Below are 13,718 nucleotides of genomic sequence, written 5' to 3' on the forward strand. Positions count from 1 at the left end.
GTTGTTTTCTTGTCGAATTGAAAATGTTCCAGTCTCTCGCAATCTATTAAATGTCAACATAAACACTCTTCGGTTTGGCACTCTTCTGTTTGGAAATCGTCGTGCATATTCTCGCACCGCCTTTAAAGCATTACCGTTGCAGAAACCGTATACAAAAACCATATCAGCATATTCACTATTAGAATACGTACGCGGCATATTGCAAAAGACAAAATTCATCTACTGTTAAAGGCTTTCAAAGAGCGACTGACAAATTCATAACAGAAAGTGGAAAATGTAATCAAATATGTCGGTGCTAGATATGGCAAGAAATGTAAACATTTTTTTTCGATTTCTCTGAAACGGAGCAAAAACGAGCATATGTCTATAGGACTTTTTTTCTTAGTTTTTTACTCCTCTACACGCTCCCGAAGTTTTGCCATTTAATTTGGAAACACCCTGTATATGTATATAAAATACGACAAGTGAGAGACAGACGACAGATGACAGATGAATGTCAAGAATGGATCGTTCTGTCAATCGGATAACGACTAGTCAACGACGGTTTAATCTAATCCAAACATTAGGCGCTACAAATCGTTAATTGTCACGCGAGGAATACCATGTCGAGACGCGTTCCGTAATTAGGCGGCATCGAGGCGATATCGATCGCGCTGCAACGGTTTCCACGTCGTGCACCATCGTCGAGCGCTGCCGCTTGGTACAGCTTGGAAGAAGTGGCTTTAGAGTCACGACGGCGGGAATGATCTACGAGCGTACAATCGATCGGATCTGATGCCACGGAAAGAATGCCAGCTTCTAGAATTCTTCAACTTGGCTTCATTTATAACGAATGTAAACACTGTTGTTTCCTCTCGGCGTGCTCGTAGTTATAACAAATAACTTATGGTCGCGATATGATGAAAAGGGAATCAAGAATGATTGGAGATTTAGATAATATTATTGAATCGTTGAAAAATACACCGATATGATTAAGTTAATATAGGAATTGATCTTAAAATATTGTAACTGTATAATTAGTTGACTAAATAGTAATCTTACGCAAACATATTTTTTATTATTATTAATAAATATTTTTCATCACAAGAAACATCAAGCGAAATCACGGGCAGATATTGTTTTCGAATTGCGTTTCTTGATTTATCGAACATATATGCTGTTTGCGAAGCAGTGCAAAATCGAGGTCGACTCCTGTGGAAGTGAAAATTAAAAATCATTAATTTTCCTAATGGACTCGGAGAAATGACTCCCCCGTCTCTCATCCCGTTAGTACTCTCGAGAGCTAGCATTTCCTACCGTCGATGTTACTTTCGTATTCATCTATGTGAATTGACTTGAACATTATGAAGAAGTGCGTACAGCAAGAATAAAAATTCACATAGTGAAAATCAGCAGAAAAGGGAAGTGCAAGGGAAATTGGAATAGGAGAATTGTTAAGAAAACGATGAGTAGTCGCATGCAAGAAAGAGCAATGATTATATGCTATTTCGTCTTTTATATACATCTAATAAAATATATTATATATATTAATAATTGGTAGGCACATTATATTTCCTGTAATATTAATTAATATTGCCTCGAATAAATATGACGATGTGGGGTGTGTGAATGGCTCGACTGAAACGCAAATGCGTGCAGCATAGGAATAAAAATTCAAAGAGCAAAAGACGAAAGGAAGGGGGTAAAACGACCGACGTTAACTAGGAGGTTTGCTGCAAGAGGGTCGGTAGTGTCGCAACCGGGCAGGAGACGAAATATCGAGTGAGAAAAAAGGGGCGATGTAAAATCCGCTCCGAATAATCCTGTCGTGTCGTTAACTAACGTGCGTCTACTAATAAGTCATTAGGAGTTGAACGTGCGTGTACATGTGCGTGTAGTTGTCGCGACGAGTTACGATTTCGCACGCAACGCAACGCAATGCGATGCGGACTTGCCTGCTTTTGCTCGTGCGTGCGTGCGTGCGTGCGTGCGTGCACGTGTCTGTTCGTAGTAGGTATCCCTCGCGAAAGGGCTGCGCATCTTGTTAGCAACACCCCTGGCATTGGACAAGGGCCTCTTTCACCCTTCGTTCTCCCTTTTCCTCCGTGCCTGCCTTCTGATTTCTCACCGCGAATGATTATATGTGCACGTCGCCCACGCACTTTCAGCTCACAAGCTACAATAGGGGCTGATGCATGAACGAGTCTCGAAATGCGTTTGTGCGCATTTGCGCCCGGCGTACCTCGCAAGAAATGACGATGGAGTGCAATTTTTACCGCGTCGTACCGCATGTGTGACATGCTCGTGGTCGCTGCCTTGTTAAATGCGCGAGAACGAGTGGCATCGTGCCGAGTCACCGTATTTCTAGTACGGTAGGTTAGTTAAGCTCTCTTTCAGCCACCGACATTGAATTTACCTGTACGTTCGATGAACACAAATAATTTGCGCTTAAGCTGTGCGAGATGCGCGAGATCGTTCGCAGCAGTTATGTGTGAATTCCAAACCGCGAAGCTTCTTTACGTTTCAAACATAATTTTGTAAAACACGATGCAAATCCTTGAATTTAATAACAAATTTCAATATTTTACGGTTAAGTTTAATTACAATCTTTCGGTATTCCTTCTCACATAGTGAAGATGATTTATATTGCTGCTTATAATCACATATAATTCTCTATTTATTGTATCCTAATAGCAATTTTTGATCTTCACCATTCTTTTCATCTTAGAGAATGAGCATTAAATGTTAATAGCATTAAGTATGACAACACGGCAAATTATCGATCTCTTATGGGATAAGTATTCGCGATAATGCCTTTTCACTTTTGAATTCGAAAGACGCGTTCAACTACGTAGCATAAGAATGAAATTTATCTAACACTCTTATGGCTATTTATATTTAAGGCTTGTCAGGATTGAGATGATTAATGATGCCATCGTATATAATTTCGTTGTCTTCTAACGTCTAGGTCTCAGCATAATGAAGGCCTTAGTCGGACACTACGATTCATTATCAAAATTACAGTCTTACAGGCGTTATACTTCCTGTACACAATATACACGAAATAAAACAAGCTGTGCGGGGTATTAGCTTCAACTCTCGTTTTAACGCTAGAGCGTCGCTTTTTGTCGTGTTTAAGTTTTACTTACAAGCGCTTTACCATCGTGCAAGTAGCTCGTTCAATGGCGGTATAAATTCCGGCGATCAACGATGATTTATTATCCTAGAAACTTGCTCGAGAAGATGTAAGCAGAGAAGCAATTCTTTGTCAATTACGACAGTATGTTATTCAATAAGTATAATTTACTTTTCTTTCGCATTTTTCTTTGTAAAAAGAAAAAATATATTTTTTGTTCTATTTTTTTGTAGACAAAATTTAATTAGAACCTTTAATAAAAATGATTGCCGTTGATTATGTCGTTATTAAGGTTCTTATTCACTCACTACTATTATCTTACACTTAGGTTGTGACATCAGAAGCGAGAAAACACACAATAAAAATTTTTGCAAATTTTTGAACAGAAATATTTTTGAATAAAACAACATTTGCAATCGTTAGAATAGACTTCTAAAATATAACCGAAAATTGTTTCCTTCTTGTTTTGAAGAGAAATTAAATCATATTTATACTTCTATACATTATCAATTTGACAGTTTGTCATAGCTGTGAACATAGTTTATTTCATTTTTGATTATACATAATCATTTCCAAATATATGATTATTTATTAATTAACGAAACAAAAGAAGACTTTTAGATATATTTTATCACTTTTATTCATTGTAAGTGTTGTTTTATTGAAATATATTTCCATATTAATATATTTTACGAAAGATTTTATTGTATACTTTTGCTTCTGATTTCACAATTTGAGATAATAGTAATGAACGGGAGCTTTAAGTGGACAAAAGAGAAATAATAATCTCTATAGTGTTTAGAAAGTATAAAGAATATTATACTAAAGTGTATACTTTTTTACATTTCCACAAAATGAAGAAATAGCCATTTCATGTTAAAACACATTTTCTTACTTCCATTTTTGTATTATATTAGACTATTATATTAGAACGAACCATCTTAAAATCAAGAAATCTCTTAATATTCCACAGTATAATAATAACGGTAATGGTCATCCATTTCGTAACATATTAACAATGGATATTAAAAGAAGCAAGATCAGGGTCGAGTAAGGTTCGACGTGGCTTCGTCGTATCGCGCCGTGTAGCTTGTTCTATAACGGTAAGAGCCGAAGGCGGACGAGGGGCGGAATATGAAGTCCCGGAGGTGGCGGGAGGAGTTGGTTGCCTTTGACTCGAAGTGGACCTGTTTGGCTAGTGCAGGTATTTACTAGATGCCTGTATATACATATATACACTCTCCTCTCTCCAACAACGAGCCGCTGTGCGGATACCGCCATAGACTGCCGGGGCCTATCCACCAAGAAGAGCGACCGCATAGTTCGAAATTTCTTTCACCTCGGGCTTGACAAGACGTCGGTTGCCGTTGCGAAGTTTGTAGAGACTGCTGAGACTGCTTTATAGACGCGGAGAAGCGCGAGGACCGAAAGAGCACTCCGTGTCACCGCCTTCGACGGAAAAAACGCGGCGCATTAATCATCCCAGCGGAAAACTAATGCGTATTAGCGTGAATTGAATTTACATATCAATAATACAGCAGCACGTGCGCGAATGCGGAGAATCGGTACACAGAGAATCGCAGGATTTACGGTTAATATTGATAAATGGGTTGAGCGAAAGAAAACGCACTTGGATTTATCGGTCATTATTCACACGGATTATTGCGGTGTACGCTTTAAGTCGCTGTCTCCGTTCAAAGGGGTTGCGGAAACTCGATGGCCGTCACAGCGCGCATGCTACATAAGTAAAATGTCAGGCTTTTAACATTGAAATCTCCTCACGCTGCGACGAAAATGGCACCGTCAATGCGTTCACCGAGTGATTAGAAATCATTCTTAAGGATTTATTGGTCATTGTTCACGGGAGCTGTAAACTGTTCCGCAAAAGGTGCTTAAAATTTCCCCGCGATGCTGCAATCCGAGATATCGCCGTTTGTAGCGACATAAAACAAATCGCTGTTGAATAATTTGGATTAGCTAACTCGGACCTTTCATAAAACAATTACATCATTATCATTCTGCTTTTATCGACTATCTATCATTCTGTTGCGCCTTTACCGCGATTATTGCAGACATGCCTATTCGAATAAATGATGTGAATTCTTATATCGAAATATTATATAAAATCCTTGTATAGTAATTTGTATTTGCCTAATAAACGAAAGTAAAGATATTCGATTTCACAGCAATAATGTACAGTGTTAACATTAAATAATTACATATATATGTCGTAAAATATTTATACATTATAATCAGACGTGCCAACAGTACGGAAGACATTCCAGATACAAATTTTACATCACGCGCATCGCATCAGGATTTATAAACGCTCGTCGGCTTTTGTAAGAAAGTCGTAAATTCTCATCCAAGCTTGTGCGTTACCAGCGCAGTGAATTCAAAAAATGCGTCGGCTCGCGAATGCAACCCGCGGCGACGGCACGGCGTAACGGCTAAGGTTATCGCAAATGACCTTATCGAATCGATCGAACTTAGCGAGTTAAATCAACGAGGCATAAAATAAATTCACTATAGAGACACACGATCGTCATAGATTCCGCGATGACTCTATATATCCCTTCGACAAATAATTATTCGCGTCGCCGCACGATGCCGAGAAATGAAATAATTCATTATTCGCTACATCGCGATATACGGTGTGTTCCATATATGTCGCATAGTTATCTGGCGAAGTACTAGTAAATCACTCGGCTATTGGTATCCACCCACGGCGAGAGTGTGATGCACGCGCGTAGTAACGTGATCGTATCATTCGCCATTGAATTTTGCCATCAGGACGGAATACGCTGATTATATGATTGTGAGGAACAAATTTGGATCAGTTTTTTTATTTTTCAACAAGTAATGGGTGTTTCTTGTAGAGCTTTTTTACACTGAGAAAGAATATTAAATGTTTTTAAACAAATTTCATCACTCTTTAATTTTTAGAAACTCTGTTTTGAATATCTTATGTAATAACATGAATTCGTAATATTGCAACAGGTAAAAAATATCAAATATTTGTAACTGAAAATTTATATTGTATAAGTACATAAACATTTATTTTCCACATAATACAGTATTAAGATAAATAAAATATTTTTTCCATGTATATTACGTGGAAAAAGAATTATTTCCAAATTATTATACCTTTACTACTACACAAACAAAAAATCGTACCGAAATAAACGAAATGCATTAGTTAAAAGTTGATACTTTCGCAAAGCATAATAGAAATTAAAAAAAAAATTTCTGCAACGTTATGAAAACTCAAAAGTTTTGGCTTCTATTTCAAGATCTGTGGATGATGAAATTTTTTTAACTTCCTTTTAGCAGCTAAGAATACATAAGAATCATCATTTAAATGTTGAGAAACAGAACTTTATTCCTTCGTGTTACTAATTATTTACATATAGATTTATATGTTAAAAATACACTCGATTGAATGTAATCGTCGACTTATATACAAATTCTAGCGCCAGTAACACGAAAAATATCGCTATAAGTGCGAATTACATTGGCATCATTATCGAGCAAAATGCATGCCAACATAACGGGAAAATCGTAAAACTCAATCGGCGATCACGGTATGGATGAACGAGAATTTAAGTAAATACTTTATAAATTATTAAATACGATCCGACAACAAAACTAAATTCAGTCTTGAATCTCGAGTATCCGCGTTATATTTGCAATTTATGTAGACAATATTAACCGTCTCAGTAAATTAAACATAGGGTTTCTAGAGATATCTATAGAATTTTAATGTTTCATTCCTCTAAAATGAGCTATAAAAGCAATATTGAGTTGATGCATTCAAAATAGTAAATATGGTAAATACAACAGTGCATTCAAATTAGTAAATCGATAACGTTGTAACAATTAAAAAAAATAATGGTACGAGATTCTTGAATCGAGAAAATAAAATATTAACAGAAAAATGTTTGAGAAAAATATTTTATCAATAGTGCGAAATGTACACGGAATGTAAAACGGTTTTGCTGAAGTATCTAAAAATTTAGCTCTAAATACAAATTTAAAAATAATTTTGTTTCGACCATCAAAATAATTAGGACGTTTTTTTGCATTGATCATTATGTTTGAATTTCTTACATAATTATTTTGATGATTCAATAAAATTCTATATCTGTATCTATCTTTTTAAAAATCGTTCTTTCCGTGGTTATAAAGCAATGTCGTAATTATTAGAAGTGAATTTTTCGCAATAATGAAATCCGTATCATAAACTACCTTCTTCTTTTCCTTCGTTTACTAGCGAGTGATTATTACTCGCGTCAACATCCTCCCCTGGATATCGCATCGTCGTAAAAGTACGAACATTCTTTCGCGATGCGGTGGTATGTTTGCACTTTTATAGGGTAGAAATTGTTGAGCGACACGATCCGCGTAACAGTTATATCGTCGTAAGAAATTATACGTCGCCGGGCTTGTCGTTCTAACATTTCATAGTCATCGATACGCGTTAGCTAGGTATGTCATTCCTTTGTTGTTTGCGACGCGGAAAGAGAATGGAGGAACTCATCGATCGGCTGATCGAACGGCTCGTGTCGTTAAACTGTAAACTTGTAACTGGAATCGCGCATCTTCCTGCATCCATTCATCCGACAGTTACGCTCGAGTTATCGCTCGCTCGTGCGCGTAAAGTGAAAGTATGCTCGTTTCGCTCATATGTCGTGCTTAGAATCTGAGAGAGATAAACACATATACAATCTGTCCTCCATAAATTGCACACTTTCTCTGAATCGTAGATACCTTGGGACGAAAAGAAAATTAATTTTTCAAAATCAAAGAATTAATACTTCTTGATTAAAATTGATTAACCCTTAAGGATCAAGACCAATATTTTTTCTCAAAATTTAAAATCCTTTTAATGGTAAGCTATTATGCTCTTAAGGGGATGCTGGAGTGATCAAATTATCACATTATAGTCATATAAAAATCTTCGAATTGACTGAACGGAATAAAAAATCCTTTTACAGGATTAAAGTAGACGCATTAAAATCGAAAGAATGTTAAAAAATTTATTAACTTTTTTTCGATTTTAGTACAAGGTCCATCACCTCCTAATTTTACGTCTACTTTAATCCTATAAAATTTTTTATTCCGTTTAGTCAATTCAAAGATTTTTATATGACTCTCTCTCTCTCTCTGTAATGTGATAATTTGGTCACTCCAGCATCCCTTTAAGGAGTCTACTTGCCAAAAATTTCGCATCCTAAAGTTGACCTATTTTTTTGGTCGAAAAATCGACCAGCGGTACTTAATGGGTTAAAAGTTACGAAATTGTAGGGAATTAAACTTCAGGAGAATGAGAGTTATATTGATTTACTTTAGAAAACTCATTGTGTGACAAAGTTTAATTTAGTTATTAAAACGTATAACAAAGGAAAGATATAAAAAATACGATATTTAATTTTCAATTTGCCGAAGAATTTATAATCGACAGAAAATTCAAGATTTTTGTTGAATAGCTTGTATACAGACATAATAATATAAATAAATGTGTATATACCTATCTATTTCAAAAGAGAGTTTAGAATGAAGTTATTTTTTCATATGTGGCGCGTAGGAGAGCTCTCCTACAAAGGAAATATGATCCTAAATGTAAAGGATTGTGAATCACGTCGAGTTTATTAAAGATCTCAGTTATGGTAGAATATAACGATAGCAATTATCTAATCAATATCCATAAATTAATTTTATAGTCTGAAGCGATGAAGTAAATTAACCAGAGTGTCGTGCCTTCGCGATTCTCTCGCGGGATGTAGTCATTTACAAATGGCCGACGCATTAATTACCCAACCTGCTTGTTAAATTGTTTATTTATTAAGCCGTTTATTCCGCGTCATCGCGGTCGATTAAACACGTTCTCGTGGGAGTTTCACTGATGAAAATCGTGTCGCAAGTAACAGGCTATTTCCAATCACGATTGAAAAAGATAAATGCAAGATCAATTGATGGATTTATATATTCAATCAGCAACTCCAAGACCCGGTAGTAATTACAGTTATTTTCTGAGTTAACGTCGTATAATTATATCGGGAGTAATCCCTCGTTAATAAACGACCGACGTATTCCATAAAGTATCGTACAAATTCTCCACTCATCTATCTATTATCTATGAACTTCCTTTAACCCTATCAACTAAAGCATGTATTCGATTAATATCTATGCCCGAATTGCTGTTGATAAGATAAGGTGTGGTCGAGAAAGTGGAATTCTGATATCTCCGCATGCATGAACTTCGACTCGGGAGGGATAATATATGCGATCATTAAATGCGATTTATTGCGACAAAAATTGTGGTTATTTCCAAATCTTTACAAGATCCAATTACTTCTATTTTACATCCAAATCGCGGCAATATTCACATTACGAAAATCAAATGTTTGTAGTTTTTTATTACATTTGATATTAATGCCTATATGTCTTTTTATCTCGCAATAATCGATTTGGCCTTATATTTATGCTGCCAGAATATATATTCGCTAGCACTTAAGGGTTAATTGCACTCGCGAAATTATTTATGAAATCCGCTTGACCCATCAAAGTAGCACCGGTACGGTAATATGTATAATAGTACAATTTTGTTGTAAATAGTCCCCGCGGAAATAGCTCATGAATAAATTACCGAAAATGGCAATATCCTTTACCGGTAATACATATCGCTAAACAAGCGTTTAATTTGACATAATTGACAACGAGACTAACGATGATATGCTATACAAGTGCGATCGCTCAATCGGGAAAAAGTTTGCCTGTTTTCAGGTGCCTCCTATGTCAATTTTCAGACTCGATTACCGTTAACTTTAATTACGTTGCTAAACGAAACTCAATTAACAACTAATCTAATGCGCTGTTCCCCACCGATATTATGGCGAAAATAATATTTGTTTCACCCACGACGATGCGTCCGGGATAATTATAATAATACACCGCCTATCGCATAAGCCTCATTCGTTACTTCATCGCGTTTATCCACGAGATGATTAATTTCGCATCGTGAGTGCCCGCGCCGCACCGGGCCGAACACGTGTTGGTATCGACAGTTCGAATGAACGGTGGCCGGGGTTGATTGCGGAAGCACGGCATAATCCTGAACACGTGCACGTACAAACCTTGACCCTCTGACCGGAAGGGATGATGCACGAATGCACGAGACACGTCTACCCCGGTCTGTCCCTCTCCTCCGACTCGCTCCCAGAATACGTGGGGTTGCGAGATAACCGGAAGGCTCGGGGCCAGATGAATGGCCATGAGCGTGGCTGGTGTAACCGAATAATATCACTCATCGCTGGCGATTAGCATAATTCAATGATTCGCGGAGGGCGATACCGCCGCATTCATCCCCGACGGAATCGCTTTAGATCGTCTGCCGGCATGCCGCGCCTTGCATATGAACGAGAAGCTGTTGTTTGACTGAAATAGTGAATACGTATTGTTCCGCATACAATTTCGTCAGTGTAAATTTGCATATTGCAGATAAAATGCTGTTCAGAAATAAAAATATATTACGCTCATATAATTTTAGGAACAGTGTAACACATTGTAATACAGAGTATGACTTTTATAATTAATATACATATGAATTGCCAAATAGTTAAACGGGTATATTTATTTCATTAATATTTATATCAAATTGCTCTTTCTACCGATATAAAGTATAAAGAGAATTTAATAGTGAAAATTCATTTAAAAATTGAATCGTATTATAAATGCGTACGATTTTTCAGATATCAAATTAAATTTATAAGAGAGACCCGTTCAAGATATTTTTAATTACTAGATTTTCCTGTATCTTTCATTACCTACAAAAAGCACTAAATAATAACTCTATCAATAACAATTATATTAGCATTCAAGCAGGACAGGTAATTACAAGCCACAGCCATCATACCACAGTCATCAAATAATATCACTCACCGGTCGCGATTAGCATAATTCAATGATGCGCAGAACGACCAACATATTTATTGTCGGTGACGTCGTTTTCACTTTGAACGAGCCACAGCATCGGCCAAATATACGAAGTTTCGGGACATTAGGCGCATTATTACGCGACGGTGCCAGCCACCAAAAGCGGAATAGATAATATATCGTCGCTCGCGGGGCCTCGGGCCCCTTAATGTACCGTGCGGCATAATGTATGTGGAATGGTGCTCCCAGACATCGGAGGCGGGCGAACGGACGGAGTACACCAACGGGTTATTTATTGATTTATGTGAATAATCAGGTTTGAAAGCGCCTTGTCGAGCGTTAAGGTTCTTTTCCGGCCAGTAGTCGTGCGCCCCTTTTTTACCCCCTCGTACTTTTTCTCGCGCCGTTCTCTCCCTCCCCTTAAGCGCGAATAAATTATACTTTAGTGCCTATTTCGTGGTGTGCAAGATTCTGCAAGGGCATGAAGAAAAGAAAAAAGTAGAAGAAAAGAGAAGGAGTGAGAGAGAGAAAGAGAGGAAGTTGAAAAGCACGCAGAAAGGAAGATCGAGGTGGCGGAGAAGAGGGACGAATCAAAGAGCATCTCCGATTTTGGCTTGAAATTATTACACTCGTCCGCGGGGAGCACCGCGTTTCCTGGACACGTGTAGGTACACGTCCTCTTCTCTCTTTTTCCCCCTGCCACCTCACCTGCCAAGCTCTCTTCTTGTCGCTTTTTTCTCTCCGCGTCATCCTGGCTCGCTCGCGTTCCGCGCGCATACGAATTGTGGTTAGCGGTTTGTCTCGCTTCACGGTCTCTCCGAAACGAGGAAGGTAAGTAGAAACTGCTTATAACGACTCGAAAGTAATCGGTCGCCCCGCGGCAAGGGGCCGACCGGGGCCCACGCAGAATTTCGGGAGAGAAGAAATGACCGTCGATTGCATTAAAGGCATGATTTTACGAAGATCGTGAAATTTCTTTAATGTCCCGATAAATGATCCCTCTCGCGTGAAAGTGGATTCAATATAGATTATTCTAATAATACATTCAATTCAATCCAAGTCCAGTATATCATGCGCTAAAAGACAGTTGTTTATTTCTTAATCCTCTTGTCAGCAATGTGAAATTTTCACCCTAGGTTCGCAATTTGAGTCTTCGAACTTTAGTACAGATTTTTATATTGTTCTAGACTATATAAAAATCCGGAAAAATTCTTATTATTTATAAAAGCTTTAACAAGTTTTTACTATTATAAAAGTTACATTTTACTTATTTTTATAAATTAAAATTTGTCTACAAGAATTCATCTATCACAAACAAAAAATCAATTGTGCTTTTAAAGTCTAACATTATCAATGAAGGGTTAAATATTTATTAGTATAAAAAAAATACTTGAGAAGAAACATGTAATCTCATCTATAATTAATGCTATTTCAGAGAAATAACACATTCATTGCTATTTTCAGATTGGTTGTATTATTATCGGATAATCATATTCAACCTTCCGAATATCCACATTCATTATTTAAAATAGTAATTAAATTATTGAATGTTTATTAACAAAAAGAATTCTATTAAAGTTTATGAATATTATTGGCATCTGTTAGAACGAATCTTATAGTATAATGATAAAATCGATCATACAAGATAGCGCACGAAATGTTATATCATTTGGTGTATCTATATTAACACATTTATTTTTATCAAAATTAGATACAGAATTGATATAGAATTAATTGCCAAAGCCTGAAAATTGGACAATTAAATAATATAACATTTCATATGCGTTAATGTATTCATTTTATTATAGTAAATAGTAAAATACCTTTTTGGGAATATATATTTAGATATTATTCCAGGAATTTTGTTCTCATAACAATGGAAATATTTCGTTTAATATGAATGGAATTAAATAAAAAAATCATACAAGTTATTTTAACTTTATTTTCTCGCAATATACATAAATCGAGACATCATATAAAAAAAGTATTGAAATCCACAATAATTTTGAGTTACAAACGATTATTCGGTATTCATACATCGCTGTAACAGCAAATTTTAATTATTGTTTGCAAAAGTTATTCTATTCCTTCTTTATAAAAGTTCTAAAAATCAAGTGACATAATTTATTATCTTAGGCGACGTTAACGAGTTCACAAAGTAAAACACGCATGATATGCCATAACAAGTATATTCATCAAAATTAATTTGGAAAGCGAGGACTAGAATATTCAGTGAAATACAGAATGTAAATTTATAAAGCGCTACATATTTCGTAGCAGCAATGGTCCTGAGCGGCGCGTGGCCTTTGTGGCGTTTACTTTTTGTTGCATATGGCGCGCTTTGTGTACAACACAGTCACCGTGCTATCATTATTACACATTATTATTCGAGTAGACAAGATGTGATGCAATCCGCTCCGTGTACCTGTCGTTATTATTCCTCTAAACGCAATCACTGTCTATGAATAGTTAGCGTTTATTAGCTCACCTGCAAGCAATTTACTTCGCGATTAATGACTCGATAGCGACAGCTGATTACCAAAGTAGCTTTTCACGCAATTTACTCACGTAAAGCGGGAATCAAAGCGAGTCGAAAACTGTAAACCGTTATTTCGATTTGCGATATTCACTGATCACAATTCACTCAACGATGCTTCGAGCCAAATAC

Source organism: Mycetomoellerius zeteki, unplaced genomic scaffold, assembly GCF_001594055.1.
Source record: "Mycetomoellerius zeteki isolate Tzet28-1 unplaced genomic scaffold, Tzet1.0 scaffold437, whole genome shotgun sequence".
Classification (NCBI taxonomy): domain Eukaryota; kingdom Metazoa; phylum Arthropoda; class Insecta; order Hymenoptera; family Formicidae; genus Mycetomoellerius; species Mycetomoellerius zeteki.